We start from the raw sequence: 23,384 nt of genomic DNA, 5'->3' as shown, positions 1-23,384 counted from the left end.
AGATAAGAACTACACATTGACCCGTAAAATCATTGAACGAAAGTATTTAAACTGAAAAGCAGATATTACGAAGATAATCACGTGTCCTTTACATGTACCACTGTGCAAGACAATCACTACATCAACTAAGTAGACATCACTGGAATTGAACTGAATATTCGAAAGTTCACTTGTTTCTCTCTCCAAATCTATTCTTTGGCTGTCGTCATTTCATAAACATGGAATATGATCACAAAAGCAGTGCTCGAATCTATCAGTTCTGAGAATATTCCATCCGGCTGTTCTATTGTAACGAAATGACACAAACTCGTAACAATACCGGAAATATCCCACCGCCTTATTATATCCACAAATACTGACTGGGCCGTTTAAACAATAAAAACGAATATATATGTATATAGATCACAGTATATAGTTTCTAGTAGTCAACGAGTTGAGCACGTTTACTCTAAAGGCACTACTTTAATTTGAAAATAAGTTTCACCGAAAACTATTGCAACTATGCATTAAAAATATATGTATATGTATGTATGTTTGTTTGTAACGCGACAGCTTTCGAACCGTCGTTCCGATTTTTATGAAATTTAAAAGGTATGTAGGATATGCCAATGGAATTTTTAAGTTCGTGGGTGCTACAAAATCGGCTAAGCCGTTTTTGAAATATTTACAATTTTGTAAAAAAAATATTGTGTTCGCGAAGTCTGTTCGTTTCGAAAATTGTGAATATTTCAAAAACGACTAAACCGATTTTGATGCTCCGTGAACTTAAAAAATACATTGGCATATCCTATATACCTTTTAATTTTTTATAACCTTTTACATCAAAATAGGACCAACGGTTCGAAAGTTATCGCGTTACAAACATACATAAGTTTAAACAGAAATCAGCAACTTTAATGACATATTTTAAGGCAAAGGAAGTGATTAAACCGATAGGACAAGCCAGTCAACAAATAAACAGTATGATATTGTTAACAGAAAAGCGAATAACAATATACCTACACAAAATAACTGATCTAAAAGATGAACTATCACTTTCGAAAATCAATGATGCAGTTGGAATTAATTCCTTTAAGCAATGAGTCAATAAAATCATTAAACAATACAGAAAAACAAGACGTCATCTTTGAATAAATTATAGTAAATGGAACTTATTTAAACAAGACAGAGGACGCAGACTGACGAGTGACAAATAAATGACATTGCACATAATTACAGAGTACAAAGCACATGTAAACATTTCCTTGAAATGAGAATTACACATATGTACAAGTATAAAATACATAGTCGCCTCCTCCGGTCATTTGAAAACATGTTGTTGGTGTTCCATTTCACTAGAAAATTAAATAACTGCATTTATAAAAAACCTACCTTAATTTATATATACTATCTACTAATATAAATGCGAAAGTTTGTGAGGAAGTGGATATGTGTATGTATGTATGTGCGCATGTTTGTTACTCTTTCACGCAAAATCTACTAGACTGATTGTTATCAAATTTAGAACATAACCTGGAATAATACATATCCCTATGTGTTTTATGTATGCTTTTTACTTACTTATTATCCCGAAATTCCTACGGGGGCGAGGCCCCGGGGCGCAGCTAGTACACTTATAATTCAAAACTTCATGCTGACTTAGGATGAAGTTTTAAATGAACATATAGGGTATAAATTATTTTGAAAACTGGAACACCTGATGGAGAACAATGATGGTACAGCTAAACTACAGGAAATATTGAAATGACCCTTAGCAAAAATTATTCAGTCTGATGAGCATTTTCTGTTGAGATTCCAAAATCGAAGATCTGGAATAACTGACGTAGACCTATGATGGTACAGGTAAACTATAGGGAATATAGAAATGACGACTTAACAAAAATGGTTCAGCATGAGCATTTTCTGTTGAGGTATAAAAATCGAAGATCTTGTAACACCTGAAGAAGAGTCATAATAGTTCAGCTAAACTATAGAAAATATTATATACAGATTAACATTGTCTGTATATAGGTATCGTTAATTTGTCTGTACAATTAAATTTCTCTAATAATTTTGACTCGTTACCAAAAATTGATCGGCCACGATGTAATAAATAAATATCGTATTCATATTGATCCGTGTCTGTGTCGAGAAAGACTTGATTATTTAAATGGTGACGTACCGTTGCACAAGGACTGTTGTTTATCTTTCAAGAGCAAATTGATATTGATTTGCAAATAATTAATAATTAAAGCGATCCATATTTTATTTTCCATCATTTTCATGTGGCCCCAATAAAATGCGAGTTGTTTGGCCTCCAGTGAGATTTTTTTTACTAATGTCAGTAACCGAGACGGTCAGTCACCGGTTATAAGCTCGCCCAAGGTCTGCGTAAATAAAGTTTGTATTATTTTTATTAAGTACACCTTAAATATCACCTTCAATTTAACAAGGATGCTACGTTATTTAAAGAAAAAAGTTGTATCATTATCAGGAGGTCGTTTCGTTAAAAAATATAAGGTTTCATATTTTCGCTTACGTTGGGGGTTTGGTTGATTGAAAAACAAAATGTAAATATAGATAAAGTTGTAATAATTATATCATAATCAAAATCAATAAATATATATATATATATATTTATTGATTTTGATTATGATATATCTCAAATAATATAAATTTCGAAAAATTTTATAATTATTAGCGAGACTAAATAATCGCCCAGTACTTCAATGAAAGACGTCAACGTTTTTGTAAATATTGACTGCCGTCGACCCGCGATTGTGTATCGCCATTTGTTTTGTTACACATGACAATGTGAAAATTGTGTTTTCCTCATCGACTGAGATCCCAGAAGTGTGAGACCTACTTACTTTTCCCAAAACAAAAATTTAGACTTACTAAAACACCCCTTATTAATATACATTCTTATAATGACATCGGTATAGAAACGGACTTTCCCATGAAGTTCGATCTGAAATAATTTGAAGTATTTGAAGTCTCAAAATAGTCGCAAGATGACTTTATTTATATACTAACAATGGTTTATTTTTATCCCTAAATTCACTCTCGTGGTAATTTAGGGATAAAAAGTATCCTATGTGTTATTCCAGGTTATTTTCTACCCGTGTACCAAATTTCATAACAATCGGTCCAGTAGATAATGTGTGAAGAGGTAACAAACAAATCTACTTTCGCATTTATAATATTAGTTGGGATTGGGATAGTTGGATATTCTATCAATCACTTCACTTCGAATCGATTCGTTGGTGCGAAGTGAAATACATACTCGCACTTCGCCCACTGGACGACAAAGTGTAGCAGAAGTTTTTTTCATAAAAATGTTATTTTTACTCGAACGTTTACGGCGTGTTAGAGATAAAAAAATCCTGTTTGAGGTAAGGAGTTCCCTCGTCCGGAGCCGATCCATCAGGATATGCATATCATAATAATAGATTGTCATACTAATTAAAGGGGTATACAAATTTTCAGCTTAATCGGTTGAGAGTCGGAGAGTCAAAATTGAGCAAGATTCCACCCGAACAAACATAATTATCTTCATACATATGTACAAACATTACAACTTAAAAGCTTGTGAAAATAGTCTGCTTTTTAAGTTCTAGATTATCTTTATTTTATACGGCGAGAAGCGTCGAGCGGCAGCGGCGGCGGCGCGGCGTTTTACTGAAAGACGTAAATAGGTTCAATGACCCCGACCTTGGTGGCGCCGACGCAAACATTATTGTCTTGACTTGATTATAGATTAAAATAACAATTGTGTAACAGACGCACATACTCGTACATACGTCTTGCATTATACCTACATTTTATGTATTTCGTATTGTATAAATAAGTCGGTAAATCATAAAATATTCTATACAAAAAAAAAATACATGAAAATCACGAGATGCGTTTGATGCGACGGTATGAAATATATGAATATCATTTTATTGCAAGAGAGGACCAAAGACCGTAAGTAAATCAGCGACTGAGTGTCATTTGGACACAATTTGCAATTATTAACTAAAACTGCATTGGCTGTAAATAATAACTAATAAAAAATGTATTTACGTAACATCCGTTAGTTTACTAGGACGGATGTTACTAGTGCGTTATAGAAGGCTTGGCAGTGGGTCGATCACATAATATAGTCAGTCCCAGAGACAATGGATGGAGTTGTAACGAGCACAGACGCACAGTACTATCTACACATAGTAAAAGAAAATACAAAAATGTACTATAATTCAAAAGTTGTTTTTTAATCGTCAAGCTACTGATTATTTTCTTTCATTTTGTTTATTTTTTTATATATGGATGGGATAAGATAAATATATGTTATACTTCAAGTATTTGTCAACAAATTATTCAGTGTAGTTATCTAGGATTACAGTAGGAAGAAGTTGAAAAGATCTTTTTAAATTAGCCCCAATTTTGACTATATCGGATACAATGATCCATGCCATCTTGGAACACTTTTGTACTACTATACTAATTTTGTGAACGTGTTGCATGCGAGTATTATAAATTTTGTGCTACGATGTTCCCACGAATCACGATTTGTGGTTGCTTGTGCTGTGTGCGCCCATGCTTGTTGGTTGGTTTAGTACGGGCGCCGGAAGTGGCGCGAACAACAATATTTACTAAACGACTACTTATAACTAATGAATCAAAATATGGAGAATATCTGATCTTCTTAAGGTAGGTCAATTATTTAGATGACAAAATTATCTCTGGTAGTCACCTAACAATATGTGGAATCAGTGATGTAGCGGGCGAGGGCAAGCAACTGGAATGTGACTGTTACACCGCAATAGTGCGGAACTAACAACCGTCTTGGACCAGAGGGTCATCGGCGCGCGCCGCCACAGAGCGGACTACGATATAAGAAACGCCTCGTTGCCCACATGTAATGAGCTCCACATACGTATGCCGGTGATACTCTCCACTCCTCGCTTCTATTGCCACTTAACGAGACCACGATTACCAAGTTATAACGATGATATTAATATGAGAACAACCAATTAACCATGCGAATTCAAATTCATAGCCTTGTACAGAGTTTTTTGACAGAAAATACTTAACAGATTACAACAATAACATTCATGTCACATACCTGTATCATCACAGATAGTTTACGTCGACATTAAACCAATGTAGGTACTCGATGTAATTACCTATATGAATGTCTGTACTTACAAATAAGGTAATACTGACTTCTAATTTTAATTCATGGGGCATGAATTTGAGAGTTTTGCATTGGCTGTATTACATCCTAAGCGGATTTTATCAATTTTACATTTAAGTATGTCGTCCATCTAATCATCTTATCGTGATTTAATAAAAAAAATAGTTTCATTGCAAGGTTTACAAGTACTTTTTCTACAGATATAGTACAAACCGATATTCTAATTTAATTATGGGCAAAAGGTGAGCTTCATTGCAATATTCTAATTTTACTTAAAAACATTACGCTATCACCCGATAACACTGACTACGACAGACGCGCCTCATTACTAAAATAAGTAGATACCTACCAATACAAGAAGTATCTATTCAATTCAAATTAGGTCAGTCACATATACGCCATTAGCATTCTAATTTCACAAACATACAGTGGTTTAGTTATATCCATAAACAGGTAGTAGGAAGGAAGCGAAGACAATCGGCGCGGCACGGGTGGCGACGGGCGCCCCGTGTAGTGGCGAACGTTTGCATGTGCGGCCGTCCTAGCTAATACCCCCTCGCGGGGGCAATCTGACATATGAGTATATGCACTGTGTGTGACAATTGAGAGTGACCCTCCGCCAAAAAAAATCCCTTTATAACAAAGCATTCTCGAATGTGTGAAAGACAGTTTCTTTCTTATAGAGTTATTGCTAACATTAATGTCAGTATTTGTTCAACTAGACGCATACACACTAGTGAAAATTTTAAGACCATCTATTGTATATTACAACATGAATTTAAAAGTATACCAATGTATAGGTTTCATCATGATGTTTTCTTTCACCTTCAAATGAAGAAATTTCATCTACTTTCGGAAGTATGCGGAGGTCAAAAACAGAGGCCTAAAACTGCTAAACACAAGCACTGACGGAAGGAAGCTTAAATGTTGATGAACTATGTTTAGATACCTAGATACGAAATGAAGAAACGCTGCTATCAAAAGAAATGGTTGGATTTTAAATAGATTGGAAGACCTTTGCCAACAGTGACTTGACAATTCCACATTTTCTTGACACTTGAAGACATCACAGTATGTGCTACAAATTACCGCTATTGTCAAACCCGCTAACACATAAATCAATGGCAGGGAATATCGCAATACAAGTATATTAAATTGTAATGATGTTCTTTTGTTTGCTCATAACGTTAATCTTATAATAATATCAATAAACAGTACACTCCGCTGCGCAGCACTCTGCTGCGTAGTTGTAACGCTAAAGTTGCCAGTCATTCCGGAGGCCAATCCACGCGCATTTTCTCTGCCTATGTCGGTTAGGCGGCATTCACTCATTTTATCTGCTATAATTGTTATCATTTATTAATGCGCAAAAGAAAATAACCAATATGATTCAAACAATTAAAAAACCTCAATCCTTTTTTTTTCCAATTTCAAAAATTAAAAAAACCTATTAAAAAGTTCTAGTTCTACGTTTTAGATGTGTTATAGGTGGATGTTATGGCAAATGAATTTATGAAACAGATTTTATGGAGAGAAAATCACAACATTGCGATCAATAGAGAAACGAAAAGAATTTTATACGATAAGACAACTTTATAAAATTCTACATTCTGAAGGAAACAAAGGTGAAAGTAAGTTTGTTACCTCTTCACGCATTATCTACTGGACCGATTGTTATGAAATTTGGTACATGGGTATAAAATAACCTGGAATAATTATCCCAAAAAGCCCAGGGGCTTCCCCCTGGGCGCCGCTAGTTTCTATATAAGTCAAATAAAAATATATGAATGACTTTGAATACAACGCAGATGATTTAAAACTTTAAAAAAATCGTGTACCTATGTCTATGAAAAATGAAAATTTAATGTTATTTTGTTTCCTTTGTGAGATGAAAACAAAATGCTAATGTCACCTGGTGGAAGTTGAATGTCGTATCTATGTTACGGATAAATCTCGAAGTACGGCTACAACTAGATTTAGTCTTTTAGATTAGACCTACGTGCAATCGGCCTCAGCTGGGCAAACCTAGGTGTAGTCCGCTTATCTTCGGCTAGACTTAAGTTTAAAAATAATGTAAAAGATAAGAGCTAAAACTGAAGTGTTACTTTGGAGGAGAGTTTAAATGTTTATCAAGATTATTTAACAGAAAGAACAAGTATTTGTTTTATTTAGTGGTCCTAGTAGAGTATATGCATTCTACAATGTACTGAAAAAATGTTCGCTACATCGTCGTCTCGTCAGTCGATTTAGAGTTAACCCTCGCGAGAATGTCAAAGAGGTCATGGCCCGTCTAGACAAAATTACACTCCAGTATGGTCTAGACGTCTGAATTATTTACAATTTTGTACGAGAGTAACTCAATCGGTAAAGTCTCACAGTTATTTAAAAGAAAACCGATCGAGTGATAGTTGGAGTCGCGGACTGAGGATTTAGAAAGTTAGCTTTTTTTGTTATGTACACACAACGATTTCCAGAATTATTCCTTAACATTTCCTGTAAAACTAATATTTGTAAGAAGTTTACTTCTTGCTAAATTTCTTGATTCTGGTCAATGGTAGTTACTTCACTTGCGAAATTGCAAAATAAATGGTGACGAAAAACGTCTGAACCTATAAGAAATTTATAGAATTCTTATAGGTTTTCCGCTAATCTACAAGCAATGTACTATAATTTCTGTGGTCTAAATCTATCCTGAGCTAAAGGATACTTATTGAGAGTAGTAAATCATTTATAAGTAAATAAAGTAAGGATGTTATTTAACGGAAAGGAAACAATACACAATCGTCGTAAACATTGAGTTGAACTTCTGGGGTTCCCCAACAATATGTTTACGATGTACAATGAACATAATTATAAATAATAAAGCCACAATAACCACCTATTTTAAAAATAACGCACTGTGTAACGAATGTGAGAATACATCGTAGCCTTCAATAACTTGCTTATTATAAACTAACTAATTAAAGCATATTTAAGCCCGCGACATAAAGTAAATTTAAAATAGTTAAATAGATAAAGCGTGAAGATGTAACAATCAAACACACTTTCGCATATAATTTTGCAGTAATGACAACAAAAATACCCACACACATGACCCACACGTAGGGTTGCCAAGTACTAAAAACATGACATTGAACACAATCGCATCAGTCAATATTTTAAGTTCAAATTTTTACGTACCTACTCCTTTTTTACAAATAACTTAACGCCTACAGATATCTTTACCTTTCAAGATATCTTTATTCTCTGTAATAAATATCACATAAAATATTTTTTTATATCAATAAATATAATAAAACAGTAGAAAAAAAATCTGTACATTGAATAACTTTACATAAAAATAAAATTAGGCGATAGAGTCACAGCAACAGAGTAACAATTCGAAAAAAAAATTGCCTATTTGTCTGTATGTCTGTCTGTTTGTACACGCTAATCTTCGGAACGACTGGACGGATTTGAATGAAACTTTTTTGTTATATAGCTATTAAGCCTGGGCAACATATAGGGTATAAATTATTTTGAAAACTGGAACACCTGATGTAGACCGATGATGGTACAGCTAAACTATAGGGAATATAGAAATAACGACTTAACAAAAATTGTTTAGTCTGATGAGCCTACTTAAAATATCAATACGATTTAGCAAAATAATTTCAGGAACCTAGACAAACAGCTGAAAAATAAATGACAAAAACAATCAGTGGGTTATTCCACGCCCGTGACACGTCGTCGTCGCGGCGGCGCCGCCGCCGACGCCTCGGTTAGGCCAGATAACTAAACTTGATCACCGATAAGGGCTTGCTGCTTACCACGTAACATCCTGTTCACTGTTCGCACTAGCAATAACAATTATTTATAAATTGCAAAGGCCGGACATGACTAAAATGTTTATTTTTAACGTTGCTTAGAGTAAGTGACGTGTTTACAACAACAATGATTGTTTATTTTATAGCTGTTTATTTGCGACTTCGTTACTAATTTCTAGGACCAATCTTTTTATGTTTAGCCAATTAAGTCGTGTTTGTACGTCTTTTCAACATGATTTTCATATAAATTTTCATCCCCATTAAAGTCTTTTGAAGGTAGATTTTTGAAAAAAAAGGGGCAAGACACAGTTCACAAATGCTTGCGATGTGATGTGACCGCAAGCGTTAGTCATTGGGATTTTTATTTATGGCGGTGATTTCCTTATTTACTTCGCTTATTTTTTAAATAATATGATACTTAAATAATCTAGTTTTGAAATTTCAAAAAACGGAGAAATACAAAATTTATTTTATAAATGTCCTCGACCCTCTGTCTGTTAAGTGTGAATTGTTTGTTTACATCTAAAACGAGGCCACCTTTCTTCTTGCAAAACATTCAAGTGACTAAGTGAAGTCGGCAAAACAACTTACGTCACACGGCCGGTCTCGGTCGGTATGGCCTACTTTTTAGTATGTTTCAAATGTTCGGTTCGACAAAAACATTACTTTTATAGATAAACAAATAGTACATTCTGTTTTAGGAAGATTCTCTTTTATATTTGGCTACTTCTCGTGTTGTCTAGTATATTTTACAAAAATATAAGCAATACGTTAAGCAGGATTATTAGGTGAAATGACCAGGTTAAAACCAATATTTTAAACCATTGAGTAAATACTAATGAACACTGCGAACCAATATATACTCACTATAATCTGACCAATAAACATAAGAAAATAATTATGATAGTTAAAATGAACGTCCATCTTTCTCAAGAACAAGAGGTATACAATTAATATTAAAAGAGTTTTTTTATAATAATTTAATTTTAATATTTCAGCAGCGAACTTTTTGAATTTATTAATTAACACGATCAAAAGATACGACCGTTTGTGTCGGATATATTCATGAAATTTTATATTACCTTAGATTAGTGATTTCTAGTAATTAGACTTTTACCTACCAACATCAATGTTAATATTCAATGTGGAGTTTGTTTTTACTCTCTGTTTCTATAAACTTTAATTAGTAAATTTTGTAATGTAATTTAGCTATTTAAAATAATCAATAACAAATGTATTTGTTAGACAAATTAAAAAACGCCCGACTTTCAGTATTCATTTCGCTATTTTGAATGGCTGAACCGATTTTGAACAAACATGTCTAAGAATCATCGCATAAAAATTTACTATCAAAAAAAAAAGCGACCAAGCGAGTCGGACTCGCCCATGAAAGGTTCCGTAGCAGCAAGTAACATAACATAAACGTTCTTGTTGACCGACTTTTGTATATTTTAATATTTGCGTTGATTGAATGAAAGGTTAATTACGCGGTTTACGATTTATGACGTATAAAAAACACTACTTACTAGATCTCCTTCAAACTAATTTTCGGTGGAAGTTTTCATAGTAATGGTTTAATGTGGCTGTGACATACGGACAGTCATACAGACATGACGAATCTATAAGATTCCGTTTTTGACATTTGGCTACGGAACCCTAAAAACTGCATCCAAATCGGTTCAACCGTTGATGAACTATGGTGCCACGTACACAGACAGACAGACAGTTACACTTAGCGGGCGGTCAAACTTATAACAACCCTCATTTTACGTCGGGGGTTAAAAAGAAAAATTTCAGCAGGCGATCGATGGGTAGGTATGCTATAAATCTATAATTCTCTATTGACTTCATAATTAAATTAAATACTAATAATAATGATGTCAAAACGGTATTCCGATGAATCGCAAACATAATATTATTTTTCCATGAAAATAGATAACCACATGTTATGTGGGTTTGTGCTGACGTACTTAGATAGATGATTGATATCAAGCTGTATTTTATTTTTTAAATCGCTGTCAAGTAAGATTTAAAGTCCTATGGAGAAATCTGCAAACGTGATAAATATACCATGTGTTCTCTACCCGTCGATCGCGGAGAATCTAGACACAATAGATCAACAATTGCTTAACCGGTGCATTTGCACCCGGCTCGTAATTTTATTGGATTGTAGAGCGCTCCAATTATAATTTTAATTAATAATAATTTCAACACTACAGGAGGTAGAGAAGTATTAAAATGTTGATAACTTCATTATTATGTACTTATGTACGATGGGAAAACTATAAACTATACTTTTGATTTTGAAAGACAGGAAGAAGGCTGGTAGGTGTGCCAGCAGTATAACAATAAGGGAAATCTCTTTTATTATCTAATAATTTATTGTACACAGTGACCAATGCAATGGCACAGGCGTGACAATAACAACGCCATGCAATGGTCGGAAGCGCGTGAAATTTCAACAAACAAATTACGACACACAGCACGTATTTTTGTTTGTCTTCTTTATTCGTAAAAGACGAGAACATGACCTTAGTGTGAATGTTAAAAACAAGTAAATACATAAACGAAATGTTATTCGTCACGATTGAAGCAAAACAAGGATTTCTCCATTTTCTGTTCTCGAAATGAAATTTAATAGTTTGTCGTTTGGTGCACATACGAGCCTTAAATTGAGATAATTTATTATATGCTGAGGCGGAGTGCAGACACCCATCATGTGCTTCTCTCGCATGTAGGTGACATGGTACTAAATGTCATGGGTTACGATCGCAATCGCAGCAACATTTCCAACTCCCACTCTGTATTTAGAGGGGCGGTCATTGGAAAGGGTTCATTTGTTTTACAGTCCTTAAAGCTATACTGGCAAATGTCAGTATGGCAGGTTAAGCACAAAGATATGTTACACAAAGTTAAGCAGCAATGGAGGTGGGACTATAAATGTTTCTGGTTACGGTTAAACAACTAAAAGCGCGTGGTTGCAACATCTCAAAATCTTAGCAAAGTTGCCTATGCCTTGATTGATCACTAAGCAAAATAAATAAATAGTAGTCCACCTACCTATGACTATTCCGCGAAACAATTTTATCATCATCAATTGTAATAAAAGCATGACAATCCAGTTATTATTGAAATTCTCAGTGCTGTGTGAATAATATTTACTTGGTTAATGTTGATTTTGCAAGGTTCATGATGCGATTACAAAAAATCCGGCTCATACCAGTACGTTCCGTTCTCTATTACGTCAACTTCTTGAGTAATGTTCCTTTGTGAGAATGATAACAACTCGCAATACCATAAAAATATATCATAATTTCTGTCAAACTACAGGTCACCTGACCATAGACTGATATCGATATTGACTTTAGAGTCAAACATGTAAAATCTTATAATCCTATACATATAGTACAGATATAAAATTAACAGTCGTAGAACAGCATCGCCCTCCGGATTAAATTGTAATTCGTGACCCAGATGGTCGACCTTATAGCGCAGCCTTCAGCATTAGCGGAACTGGGCAAGAGCAGTTATATACAGGTGGGCTTATGTAAGAAGCCAACCACCCCCACCCCGCGCCCACGCCCTCCCACGGCTGCCGTAGTGCAACTGCACTGCACCATGACTTCTACCCTTTCAACGCGCATAGTCCGCCTAACCAAGTATTCAACTGCGCAAATCGACCTAACCTACTGACCTTAAAATTTTGCACTCCCCGTCATATAGCGTTATACCTTTATTGTATGTGAGTAAAGATAAATAGTAAAAACCCCCGTATATATAACCGCTTTTAGTCGCCAAGTCATATTTCATCAGAATTGGATTTTATCATCATCGTCTAAATAAATATTGACTTTTGTCCAGTGCGAAAATTAGTTTGAATCGGCTGAGTTGGAACGCCCTCGGCCGTTCTACGTAACGTTTCAATAGGCGGAGCAATAAAGGTTGTATACAAATTGCGCAATTTCCACTTTTCCAGCGGGCATGTGCGCGGCAGCGTAGCGGCGCGTGGGCGGACAATACGGTTTCATGTTTTGACGATCTTCATATATTGCACAATCCTTTGCAACTTAAATTTTACAGCCATATTCTTAAAATATATGAGTAGTAATGTATTTTTATTACCTTTTTCCGCGGTAGTTCGTCTTATTAGTTCTAAAATTTACCTGAAAGAAAATATTACAAATTATTATTTTTTAAAATAGTCATGCAGAATACACAAAAATAAACAATAAAAACACCTAATAATCCAGAAACTATGTATGTACCTAAATCATATCAACTTCATACTTTTTTCAAGTTAAATAAAACAGACGTTATTGAAATTTCTATTTTTTGTTTACAAGCTTTTATTTAGTTTCACCTAACTCGATCTTTGCTTGTCTGGCTGTAATCAATCCTTGCAAGTTAGATTTCTCCTACTTCCAGTTGTCCTACAGAGTTGAAATTTCCTACGTCCCTTCAGTTTCCATGACAATACATTATTATGATAAGCATGACCAGACGGTGCATGCACCCAGGATCGGCTCCCAACGAGGGGCTCCTCAACGGTTTACAGCACGAACATGGGTTTTTTGTCAGGTTAAATGCCACAAGGTCTCCATGACTCTGCTTGTGGCATTTTTTTTTGTAAAAAACTTGTTTCTATTTAAAATCTAAGTTCATTATAAAAACACTATAATATTTTTGTTTAGGTTTACGTCTAATCAGTAACAGCAAATCAAGTTCTTGCACGATGATGTAAGAAACGTATTCCTTTACCAACTTCAACTTCGCCAACTTCTATCGTCTGCGTAATTTTACACGGAAACGATGAATGTGCACTTAATACATATACATACATTTATAAACAACACAAGTTTTTTACAAAAATGACTTTTTTGACAGAGAGATAACGCCTGACAAAAACCCCATGTCCGTGATGTATACCGTTGAGCAATTCCCTAGTTGCGAGCCGATCCTAGGTGCACCATCTGGTCATGGTTATTATAATAATACATTGTTATGGAAACTGAAGCGACGTGGGACATTTCAACTCTGCAGGACGACTGGAAGTAGGAGAAATCTAATTTGCAAGATTTGATTACAGACAGACAAGCAAACATAGGGGATAGGTGAAACTAAATAAATAATAATAAAAGCTTGTAAAAAAAGCCTCCTCTTCTTGTAAACTACGCAGATATGCCCCAGTCCCATTGTTGAATTAAATACTAATATTGGAGTGTATTGTATGCTGTCAAAGACTGCAATACAATTAATTATTGTTAAACAATAATGAATTATTTAAAGTATTTATTTTTCTGCCGGTTGTGTGGAAGACATCAAGATCCCTTCAAAGGATTAGTCCATTGTTGCTATTGCAGTTATGCGAACTGCAATTTTTGTTAAAGCGATGGGAATGAGACATGGGAATGAGAAAAAAAATATTTGTGGTTTCTACATTTATCTCTCATAGTTTTCTTATCATTTCGATAAATAAAGTGAATATACCACGCGACGTGACAAATTCCAGAGTCACGTACAAATTCTGACAGTGCAGCATATCACAACAAGTGATATTTGTAAATCACGTAACCGTATCTATCGATAAGATAGCCAATTACCGAGTAATCGTGTTAGTATAAACAACACTACGGCCGCGGCACACAAAGCTAATGCATTGTATTGCAAAGTGAAGGGTACAATGAAGGGCGTTAACGAAGCGTTATATCCATCCATAAAAAGGTTCCAATTGCCACAGCAGATTGCAACCGTAGGCACATAATAGGTAATTATTAAAAGAAAATAGCCATATAATTTCTTATTTTTATGGTTCAGTACTCTAAAAGTGAGGAACTTGCATTGATGCTTGCTTGCAGCCATGAGATTATCTTGCATTGTTTTATTCTTAAATATGAAAGAACGTAAACAAAAAAATATATTTATATTTTTGGTTTAAAATGCACGTTATATTTCCGAATATAGTGCAGGACTCATTCAGAATACCTTACTGAGTAGTATCTTTAGTATACAAATAATACGTAGATCGTTGGCGCCATCGCTAGCCGCCACACCGCAAGTCTAGAATTCTAGATTTACTAACCGCTATCGATAAATCTAAGGCAGTTTATTTTCACCCTTGTTTTTGATCACGACAATAGCTTGTAGGTTATTTTACTGACATTAAATTATTTAGAGAAGGCAACAGTCGTTATATTGAATACATTTGCACACTGTTAGTGTCTGACCGAATATTCGGGTACAGTTTAGGCTAGTTTCGGCCATTTTTTCGATTTCGGCCAATAAATTAGTCGAAACTAGTAAGTAACCCATTTATTAAGGGTCGAAGATTGGGGTTGGGTTTCGGAGAAAAATCATGTTCCCATGAATTTCGATTCTCGTAGATCGAAATCGATCGTAGACGCCATCGTAGATCGTAGCACTCGTAGCAAACGTAGGAGTAGCGTAGCACGGGGAATTGAGAACTATTAAACTATTTCTCCAATCAATTACACATTTATTGACCAATTCAATCAACGGATCCAATTCATATTCCAGATTCCTATTGAGAGTAATATGAACAACAGTATTTATATTTTAATTACAGATAATATTTAATAGTGAAGTAGTAGACGCACGACCTTTTTTTGGAGAACTAGAGTCACGATTTTATACATTTTACTTTAAACCGAAAATTCTATAAAGATAAATGAATTTATCATGAGATCATTAACGCTGTTAACTAGTTCTACGCACGTGTAAAATAGCGTAATTATGATTGCAACGTTAACAGAGCGGGAGCGAGTACGACGGCGATGTAGTGCAACGTGGGTGAAGACGGGGAGGTAGACAGGGGTGAACGGAGACAGGGTGTACTATCGACGCGACGGCCTACGTCACTTACGGCGCCACGTGCGAGATCAATAGTGACGTAGGGAGCGTGGGCCGAGCTGCGCGCGCAGAAGCCAGCCAGCGACCTACTTACGCTTACGTTTCACGTAGCTCTGCCGTCTACGTAACGCGATCGAACGTCCAGAGAGTGGGGCGGCACGACAGACGACCAAGGCGCAGGCGCCCTCATGCCAACTTGACAGACTATTGTACTTGCACCATGTCCTACATACAAGGACGGTAGACGTCGACGTAAAGAAAAATTACGAAATCACCTTGAACTCATATCGAAATAATTCACGAAAATGAAGTCATTGTTGGATTTATATGAACGAACCATAATTATGTAAACTCTTTTACCATCTATTTTTAATACCGTCTAATATGGTTGTTATCATACTAGTTTTCCTGTCCGGGATTCAATATTTGAACTTGTGTAGGTTCATCAGACTATTATCCTTATATTATATTTCGGTTAAAGCTTAGGGTCTTAGGGGTTTTAAAAACACATTCGAATAACCGTTACCCAGCAAGGAAAAGTGCTCATACAGGATCGTAGGAAAGTTCTCGCCTCGTGTCGCCACGCATCAAATCCATTCAATATTTGTTATCTTCAGTACTGTTTTCCTTATCGACCAGTTTATTATTAACTAGCTGATGCCCGTGAATTCGTTCGCGTGGGCGAAAAAAATTTGGTAAGGATCCAAATTATTACAAATATCAGAAAATATCTTTATATGGGGGTCTTTTCTTCGGGCGTCAATATAAAGTCCTAAAGAGTTGCTCACCCTGGAGAAAGCCACATAAAGTCACAACGAGTGGTATACGCGGGATAAGTACAGTTTCACCGGCACCACACCTAGTAAGAATTTCGGCTTTCATTACATTTTTATACCACAACAGAAAATGCTCATCAGGCTGAACAACTTTTGTTAGGGCGTCATTTCTTTATTTCCTATAGTTTAGCTGGACCATCATAGGTTCTACATCTTTCGATTTTTATACCTCAACTGAAAATGCTCATCAGGCTGAACAACTTTTGCTAAGGTGTCGTTTCTATATTTCCTATAGTTTATATTCTCATCTAATAGATTCGCTTCAGTGAATCCATTTTTTATGGGACTCTCGATAATTAGTATTGATGTATATTAGTATTGAAATCAGGTCTTTCGTGCATGTGTTTTTCGCGCAAATAATTCGCGCATGTGTCTTTCGCGCAAGTGTCCTGAAACGCAAGAATCGCACTATCTATTGGTGAACGAATTTTTTTGTGTTCATGCAGACAGCTAGACAGACGCAACAGACTTATTTTAACAATCAATAATTTTACACAAGCTAATAATTTTATTAAAATACACATAACACGATAAGTATTATGATAATTATTTACAGACCGCACGGCGTCTGTCTGTCTGCATTTTATTTTCCAGCCTCAATAACAATGCAAAATAGCTCTTAACTGTGGCTTGATGGATGATGCTTCATTATCATAAAAATACAAGACAAACTCTGAAGTCTTTTACCACTGACAATACAATACTGTCGTAAAAGAAGAAAATATCCAGGCAAATGTATAAATAAATTAAGAAAAAGGGCACATTGTTGTCATATTGTGGTTAACAAATGTTTCGTTCAAATTTATGCATTACACTACACATATTTTGCCTAGTAAAACTATAAGTTGACTCTACTTTCAGGTGTAAAGCGGCTTTCCATTATGGAAAAGTTATGCATTGTTTACATGTGGTACGATTTTTATTGAGCGATCAAATGGAATGAATTAAAATGGATTTATGGAAAAATGCCCTACCCATTGCGGACACTGTATATAACGAAAGCCAGTTTTTGTACGTAGTCGTCTCGTCAATATTACGTAGTGTACGAGATTTTAATGAGCATTCCAAGTGTAGTTGCGAACTTCGACCTGCATGCGACCTACTGCCGAGTGAGAAGTAGGCCACGGCTTCTGCCGTCCAACGATCGCTGTCATAACTTCACTGCGCCACTGCCACTGATACCATCATTTCACTAATGGATACGACCATTTGCATATATTAAAAGATTAACTTGATAACGAGCCACAGCAGATGTTAATATTGTTAATGTTCCGGTTTTGTTTGTATAATGTTGTTTAGGGGATGATATTTGGAATATTTTGTTTGTAACACTTGATTGAAAAATGCTATATGCTCTCAACCACGTGCGTGGAGATCTTGTTGATCTTCATCAAGATTTTATTACACATGAAAAATATAAATTCAAATATATTTTCTTGTTAAAATTATATTACCTTACTACGACGCGAAAAGAAAAAGAAAAATAAGTACCTAAATCAATTGGCTGTGGTCGCACGCCACGTTCAGGGAAATTCCTCGCGTGCTCTTAAGAAAATGTTTCATGGAATATATCATTGCCTCTTTGTGGTTTCAAAGTCACAGAGTAAATAAAATCCAATGCATAGGATATAGATATACTCAATACGCTTCAATAAATATATAGTAACATGTGGTCTTATTCTATTCTTGTGGATTTTCACGAAGGAGCTCTTTCGACGTCAAATCAGGTGGTTGCTTGATGAACTAAAGTCCCAAGAGTTCGAACACATAGACAATTAGTGACAAAAGTGTATTTGCGAATCAAGTCATAGCTATAGGGACCGGATTCAAACTGCAGTCACTGGGGCCGCAAAAGAGGTGCTTGGCATGTGAAATAGTGGTGGCACTTCACAGTCCAGAGGAAGATAGGAGTGAAGAAGGACTTTTTCAAAACGTAACAAGCATCGGGATCTCAGAAAAAATACGGCGCGTATAGGGTTTCAAACGTGTAACTTAAAAAGCAGTCGCTAGGGCCAGACGAGATTACATACAGCCACCATTATATGACAGGTACTTAGGTCCAAAGAAATGCCCGAGGCCTATATTGACATTATCGATTTTTATAGATAGAATTGCTATGGGCAACACAAAACACCCCTCATCGAGAATGTGCGTGCCAATAGTTTGACAACTAGGGATGTCGACGACCATGCGAAGTGGAGATGAGAAAGAAGGAAAGCGAACTCTAGGCTCGGACACTCAAGGGCTGTGGAAATAACCGGGAAAACGCTAAGATGAGAGAGAGACCTAGCCCTCAGCCCGTATTGTCGAGGAATTTCTAGTAATAGATCCCTCGTCCATACGAGCCATACACTTAGCTAAATGGTCTATCTGTGGCATAGACGAAGACCTTGTCCAACGTACGACCTGAGCCTAAACTCTAGGTTTTGCCATCTTGCATTGTACCTTCAAAGTTTCCTTGATACGCCATTTTTACAATGTTCGTTATTTACAAGTAAAGCCAACACCGAGTATATATAAAGCCATTTTCATGAATCAGTGTGATATACATCACTATTTTATTACACAAATAACTTTATTTCTGGTGTACAATTTATGACGGAATTGTCAATAGATTTCTGGTAATCTACAATTAATTGGTGACTTTAATTTAAACATTATTTTATTACATAAATATTCTTCGACACTTTAGAGTTCTAAACTATGCGATGTATTTATTATAAAAGGTCCCAGGTTTGCAACGGTGGTGATGCAACGAGGTTGCGCAACTTTGGCATAATGCAGTGAGTGCATCGAGTACGGGCAATGTTACGCAAGGTTTGAGTGGCGCAGCACACCGCACGCCCCGGCAGCAGTGATCAATACCTCAGACCCAAACAAACGGGCGTCGAGGCGGCGTGGGCAACTGACCTATTTTCTCTCGACTCGACCACACTGCATTGCACACCCAACCCATGCTACTGCGACCACTATGGTACTTGCATGTACTTGTATTTGTATATTCCATGATGGTACTCAAATTGCACCACGATGACACATCTAGTACGGTTTTATACCTACTGTGATTACATAAGAAAATAAATTTAAGACGATAAATAAATTATCAGCTGTTCTTAATATTCTTATTGTATTCTTTAGTGCCTTTAGTTTCTGTTTTAGTATCCATCAGAACCACGACACAAACATATTTGTTTACTGTAGCTGTTGAATATTGGAATTCCCCCTATAAATAAACATTATTTATTATATAAACCCGTACCTATAGGTACGGGTTTCATTCATGAGGAAAATCAATATTACCTCTATCTTTAACGTTAAAGCCTATACCATAACTGTAGTAGAATTCCGAGAATCAATTACCAGGAAAACATGTAGCAGTAGTTGACTCATACACACCTTTATAGACTGACACCTACATTAGAATGCATTCGAGATGGTATGCGTTCAAAAGCGCTGACGAAAATAAAGTTGACACTCTGAGCGTGTCGGCCGGTGGCGGGAGCGGCAGGCAAAGGTTGTCGTATTATTAACGCACTCTAATTCGGGGGACCCAAACAAACCATCTCAAGCAGTTGACCTACATAATCTACATTCCATGTGCGTCTACAGAGCAAGATACGGCGTCATGATTCATGCAGGCAGCAGTAGCGACGCGGCGCCACCACCACCGCCCAGTCCGATGCTTATTCCCCCTTGCGATATCAATCTATCAAACTGCGATATCAACACCACATCCCACCTCGATATCCTACCATTTTCTTATTACAACCTTTCCTATGAAACTTATGTACCTGCTCAGTTCTAAGATATTTTTGTTCAGGAAAATTAATCTGTAACTAGTACTCATTTTCACAACAAAAAGTGACCTAGTTATAGTAATAATATGAGAACAAAAACGAATAGTTACAGCAGCAGCTTGTCTAACTAGGTGAAACCGAGATTTAACATAGGCGTACATTGAAAAACGCACGCCACGACCTTCGCCCACTTTATCAGCAAGCTATCGCTTTACAAAATATCCAAGTTACATCTATGGATAACCCTTTATAAAAGTAACACGTCTTATAATACTATTTTGTTTTTCTTCATGGTGGGAAATTAGATACTTTCTCTAATTTTCCACCTTTGAATAAACCGGATTTAGATCAATTCGACAAGTTAACATCACCACCCAAGGAATGGGTTTGCTGCTATTAATTGTTTTTTTTTTGTTTCGTCTGCATCCCGTCCGCATACTGTAGTGTATGGACCTGTGAGACCACTTTGTTAAGGGTTGATCAGGCGCTTTATAAAATCATTTTCACGCCTGTTTCCCGTGACAGAGACTAGGCATTTCGTTTTCGTTTTTGTATGTACAGTCTGCCACAGAGAAATCTTTGGCAGATTGTACTAAGTCTGCTAGGGGCTTTCATTTGCATAAGTACTACAAGGAGAACGAAGTCACGGCGCCGCCGCCGCCGCGCCGGCGCAGGCGCAGGCGCCACCACAGTCAGTGCACTAAGTACGTTCGCTAGTACACAGCTCTTACAAAAGCGACGCCAGAAATATGATCCGCTTTAGAGTAGGTATCATCACGTTTTACTTCTTATCAGTAACGCAAAGGTATGGTCGCACTAACAAGAGATTCCTGATTACAGCGTACAATTCAAATAAGAATTGTATTGTACTTATAAAGTAAAAAATACGGGTAAAAACCCATCTCACACGTAAGTCTTGGATTTGTCATTTCAAAGTTGGTAATTTTGTGTTCGTGTGTGTGTGTTTGTTTTTGAGAATTAGGCTTTTCATCGCACAACGTCATTCTGTTGCAATTTTGTTATATAATAATAATAATTTTTATTTTCACCACATTCTATATACACTCATTTGTGAACGCTTGACGATTTTGTTCTATTCGTCTTTTTAAGTCACTTTTCAAGTAGAAATAGAATATAATCATCTCGTTGTACTTGTTACATTATTGCTATATGTTTAAGGCCGGCGAGAGCCGTGAGCTCCGCCTTCTACATTATGTTGCAATGTTTGTTTGCAAAAACACAGCTTCTGGCAAGGCAGTCGGCATGGTTTGCTCTTGTATATCCGGATCTTGTTCAGCTGAGTTTTTGATTACCATAAATGTCGCTATGATACTAAGTGTCCAGTAAACAACTTTAAAGATCAATAATATGGATGACAGAATTATGCAATAGTTTAATATAATTATAACTAGCTTTTGCCTGCGGCTTCGTCCGCGTTTATTGTCCGGGATGAAAGGTACCCAATGTCCTTTTCCATACTTCAAACTACATGTATGCCAAATTTCAAAAAGATTGGTTGAGTAGATAGAGCGTGAAGAGGTAACAAATAAACTTTCGCATTAGTTAGGATAATTTATTTAATCATTTCGAACATTACCAAACATACATCTAAAACAACAAAGATGTTTAACAGGCACAATATTGCGTGCATAAATTGCTGTTATGAAATGACAAAAAAGTCATCTTGAAAAACAACGTAAACAAGCATTCTAAGAAAGGCGCTTTGAGAACTGCCTATTATAGTTGTTTACACATTCAAACAAGACGCTGAGCAGTTAAATAAATATCTACAATCTCCACTGATTTATAGTTCACAAAGGACGTCGTACTTATGACGGTCGGACGATGTGACAATGGAATAAATTTGGAAATAGTCAAAGCAAGTGTGTAGGATGTACTGTAAATTCTGCAGCATTTCAAAACAAATTTGAACTTCATCATTATGTGTTTCACCTTGTGTGAAATAAACTCAATCGTGTAAGTGAAATAGAATCTGCAGCTGTTGCAGGCCGCCAGCGCCGCCGCCGCGCATGGGGCAATAAGCAAACCCCGTCAAAACAAGTTGCGCAATCTGCTCGCATTCCATCGAGCTCCGGCCCGGTGTCACTCTCTACTTAGTTTTCACTTTGTATTATTTGTTTAGTGACAGGGTTTCGGTGTTTTTACATTGACGCAATTTTATTATAATGATTTCTTGTGACTAGTAGTAAACAACTGGGTTGACCGTAAGAATGTGCTAGACCGAAAAAGCTATTCAATTTTTTTTTATTTAACTTAGAATGATATACATCACATCACTTTGACGCCGACTTTCAAAGAGCAGGTGAAGAAGAAGCGACGTAACAAACTCCATCGCAGCCTGTTCTCCAAGGACGTCAATTAACAAATATATATATTTCTTTAATGATGAATTTAGTAACTGGATCCTATTTACCTTAACCATTTTGCTAGAAATTGAAATTATTTGCCCATCTTGTTTGCTTCATTCACTGCCTTCTCCATGTCATATAGCTGATAAATCATCTACAATAGTTTTAAGATTGATCGACTGGAAATTTTTCCTATAAGTACATTTAAAAAAAATAAGAATAAGACGGTAAAACTAGAAATGAGAAATTATAATAGATAGTGAATGCACATGACAACTACAACATTGCAATTGACAGCATTCACGCAAACGCAATCGATCACGTTGCGTTTGTTTACAAACACCTACGCTAATGTTGTTTTGATAAAGTTTCACTAAAGACGGTGCACTCAACCCAGATATGCTCTCATCGACGACATATTTTTCGCAAGTGTTTTTCCTCATATTGTTTTTTTTTCATATCGAGTGTGTTATTTATTCTGGGCCTCATTATGATTATCATCTTGTTAATTGAAGAGGTCTTTGAAGAAAAAACTACGGTAAAGTTTG

At 36.0% G+C, this 23,384-nt stretch overlaps 1 protein-coding gene across 1 annotated transcript in view; it reads right to left on the bottom strand.

Annotated features, from left to right (window-relative positions):
- Pdk1 (Phosphoinositide-dependent kinase 1) overlaps nucleotides 1–23,384 on the bottom strand; it is a 59,636-nt gene that overhangs the window by 31,109 nt on the left and 5,143 nt on the right. The window lies entirely within an intron of this gene.

The sequence above is a fragment of the Plodia interpunctella genome, chromosome 10 (assembly GCF_027563975.2).
Source record: "Plodia interpunctella isolate USDA-ARS_2022_Savannah chromosome 10, ilPloInte3.2, whole genome shotgun sequence".
In the NCBI taxonomy this organism is placed as follows: domain Eukaryota; kingdom Metazoa; phylum Arthropoda; class Insecta; order Lepidoptera; family Pyralidae; genus Plodia; species Plodia interpunctella.
The sequence above is the reverse complement of the archived record's forward strand: the minus strand, read 5'-3'. Positions and strand labels throughout refer to the sequence as shown.